This window comes from Colobus angolensis, unplaced genomic scaffold (assembly GCF_000951035.1).
Source record: "Colobus angolensis palliatus isolate OR3802 unplaced genomic scaffold, Cang.pa_1.0 Scaffold260, whole genome shotgun sequence".
NCBI lineage: Eukaryota > Metazoa > Chordata > Mammalia > Primates > Cercopithecidae > Colobus > Colobus angolensis.
The window spans coordinates 1,023,901-1,027,706 of record NW_012115822.1 but is presented as its reverse complement, the minus strand read 5'-3'; the positions used below and the strand labels follow the sequence as shown (position 1 = coordinate 1,027,706).

At 49.7% G+C, this 3,806-nt stretch overlaps 1 protein-coding gene across 2 annotated transcripts in view; it reads left to right on the top strand.

The window, feature by feature from the left end:
• PPM1F (protein phosphatase, Mg2+/Mn2+ dependent, 1F) overlaps positions 1-3,806 on the top strand; it is a 35,329-nt gene that overhangs the window by 19,417 nt on the left and 12,106 nt on the right. The window lies entirely within an intron of this gene.

The following is a 3,806-nucleotide window of genomic DNA, read 5'->3' as shown; positions in this document are numbered from 1 at the left end:
CGCCCCGCCCCGCCCCGCCTGACCGGCCTCTTGTCTGTCCACGCGGGAGACAGCGCCACCTGCCAGTGAGAAGGAGTGTTGCCACGCCGGCAGCAGCCCAGTCCTACCCCCGGGGCTCCTGCAGGCCTGAGAAGGAGGGAGGGCGCAGCCAGAAGGAAGTCTCGCCTGCCGCTGCTTCCCTGTCAGAGCGCCTCGCATGCAGGCCTGCCTAGCGGCCTTGATCATGCGCTCCCTGTCACGGAAGTAGAATGTAGTAAAGTTTTTGGACTCCAAGCCATTCTAACAAAATTGCGTCAGAGTGGGGATTGTATTATTAGAATCGCCGCTCAAGGCGGCAAGTGGCTGAAACGTCTGTGTAGCTGCCAGTCAGCCCCTCCCCGGTGACTGGATCAGAGCGATTCCCGAGGTTGCAGGGCTGCAGCCCTTGGCATGGGGAGTCTGTGGGCCGGGCAGCACTGCCTCAGCCGCTGGCCTTTGCCTGAGTAGAGTCTAGGCTAAGCGGGCTGTTGGAAATAGCAGTAGCACCCGGGGCGAGACCGTGAGCTGCAGCGGCAACCGGAGTCTCCCCCACCCTGAGCTCAGGCCTGGTAAGCACTAGGAGCCCACAGTTTCCAGAGGGAGTGAGGAGGATCCCATGGCATTTAGGGGCAGTTTTTTGGGCACAGCGGCCCTCAGATGAGAGGAAGAGGAGGAGCGCTGCAAGGACTGGCGGGACGAGGGGGTTTTCCTGCTGGTTTGCAGGGGATCCACTGGCCAAACTTGTGTGGAGCTGCCTTCCCTGAGCTGGGCCTGCCCGAATGAGTTCTCAGGCCCCTCCTGCACCCACAGCTTTGCCAGTCCCCAGTTCTTGCCAAATGCTTGAATAGGCCCCTGTGTTGGCTGTGGCAGCAGCAGCTGACTCTGGATGCCCCCACTCCTGCCTTGATGCATGAACTCCCAAGGACCTGTTTTCTGTGACCTGCTTGCATAAGCCCTCCTGTTCATGGTTATTCCTCGATGGCCCCTTCTGGCATCACCCCTTCTCCTTTTCTTCCACAGCCTCCGCTTTTGGGCAGGAGCTCTTTCTTTCTCTCAGTTCCCCATGTCCTTGGCGTGTAGCCTGTGACACTCGGCTTCTGCCCTGTTTTCTACTACTTGGCTTGGAACTCCTGCCGTCGGCTGTCTGGCCCTGGCTCACCATGCTTGCCACATGCACCTGGGCTGGCAGGAGTTCCAGGAGAGTTTGTGCATTGAAGTGATTTGAGTTCCTGAAGCCAAAGCCCCCATGGTCTCCTTTGGGCCTGTTACTGGTTGATCTTTTCTTAAGAAGTCAGGCTTAGGTAGGATTTGGGTATTTTTCCTTTTCAAATGAATATTGTAGCTTGTATCATTTGTTGCTACATAACAAATTGCCCAAAATGTAGTGGCTTAAAACAGCAGACATTTATTCTCCCAGTTTCTGTGGGTCTGGAATCTGGGAGCAGCTTAGCTGGTTCTGGTCCAGGGTCTCTCACTGGGTTGTGGTCACACGGATGCCGGCTGGGCTGGAGGGCCTGCTTCCAAGGTGGTTCCAACACACGGCCATTGGCAGGAGGCCTTGGTCCCGTCCCATGTAGACTCACCATGACGCTGCTTGAGTATCCTCACAGCTCAGATTGAGTGATGAGAGGGAGGGAGGAAGAGAGAACACACAAGGCCGGAGGTGCAGGGCCTCTTTGTTTCGTAGCAGCTGAAGAACACGCAGTCACTGCCACTCTCTTCATCAGAAACAGCCAAGTCCTACACTCAGCAGTGAAAAGTGAGCTCCACCTCGTGAAAGGAGAAGTCAAAGAATCTGTGGACATGCTTTAAAGCCACTGTCATACGAGACTAACACTTGTAATGAAACATTGGGGAAGTATTAAGAAAGTGTACTTCAGGAAAAAGTTGTCCATGGAACTGCCACCTGCAGACTCACTCTGACTCCTTGATTGTGTGCTGTTCCTGCCTTTTTTTCTGGCCCTGGTGGTTTTCATGGACTTGTGGTTAAACTGCATATGTAATTTCCCTCCTGTTTTCACTTAGTATCATGACATAAACATTTTACATGCTTTTAAACTCTATAAAAATCCATTTTTTAGTTTTCTGTTTTAAGAGACCAGGTCTCCCTCTGTCATCCAGACTGGGATGCAGTGGTGTAATCAGGGATCCCTGTAACCTCGACCTCCTAGGCTCAAGGGATCCTCCTGCCCCAGCCTCCAGAATAGCTGGGATTACATATACCACCACACGCACGCAGCTTATTTAGTTAGTTAGTTAGTTAGTTAATTTTTTTTGGTTTGGTGGTGTGTGTTTGAGACAGAGTCTCACTCTGTTGTCCAGCCTGGAGTGTAGTGGTGCAATCTTGGCTCACTGCAACCTCTGCCTCCTAGGTTCAAGCGATTCTCCTACCTCAGCCTCCCAAGTAGCTGGGACTACAGGCACATGCCAACACAACCAGCTAATTTTTGTATTTTTAGTTGAGATGGAGTTTCTCTTTGTTGATCAGGCTAGTCTCGAATTCTGGACCTCAGGTGATCTGCCTGCCTTGACCTCCCAAAGTGCTGGGACTACAGGCATGAGCCACCGCGCCCTGCCTGTTTGTTTTTAAGAGACAAGGTCTCTTTATGTTATCCAGGCTGGTCTTGAAGCTGGTCCTGACCTCAAGCAGTCCTCCCACCTCAGCCTCTCAAAGTGCTGGGATTACAGGCATGAGCCACTATGCCTGGGCTAGTTTTTCTTAACTTAACTTTTTGTTCTGAGATAATCATAGTTGCACATGGAGTTGTAAGAAATAATACAAAGAGATTCCATGTACACTTTACCCAGTTTCCCCCAGTGGTAACATTTTGCAAAACTATAATAAAATATCACCACCAGAATCCTAACATGGTCAAAATACAGAGCAGTTCCATCACCAGGATCCCTCCTGTCACACTTTTAAAGCCATCCTTATGCCCCCACCCCCACAGACCCCATCCCTAACCACTGGCAACTACTAATCTTCTTGGCTTCTACCATTTTATTTCAAGAACACATACAAATGGAAGCATATGATGTGTAACTTTGGGAGACTGGTTTAATTCTCTGGAGATTAGCCCAGGTTGTTTGATGCATCAGGAGTTCATTCTTTGCCATTGTTGAGTGGTATTCGAAGGTATGGGTCGACCACGGTTTGTTTAACCATTTCCACATTGAAGGACATCTAGGCTGACTCCAGATTTTGGCTGTTCCAGATAAAGCTGCTATGAACATTTATGTTCAAGCTTTTACGTGAACAGTCTTCATTGTTCTGGGATAAGTCCGCAGGAGTGCCACAGTGGGATCATATGGATATTTCATTATGAAAACCATATTTAATAGCAGCTTAATTCTTCATCAAGAGACTCGCTCATTATTATTATTATTTTTTTTTAAACGGAATCTTGCTCTGTCGCCCAGGGAGGAGTGCAATGAAATGATCTCGGCTTACTACAACCTACGCCACCCAGGTTCAAGCGATTCTCCTACCTCAGCCTCCTGAGTAGCTGAGATTATAGGCGACCGCCACCATGCCCGGCTAATTTGTGTATTTTTAGTATAGACGGGGTTTCACCATGTTGGCTAGGCTGGTCTCGAACTCCTGACCTCAGGTGATCTGCCCGCCTCGGCCTCCCAAAGTGCTGAGATTGCAGGTGTGAGCCACCACACCCGGCCTAGACTAGATATATAGTATTTCTAATTAATGGGCAATTATAAGTGATTCTGTACTTTGCCTTTAAATTATTTTTGTGTTTCTGATGATTTCTTTTTTTTTTTTTTTTTTTTTT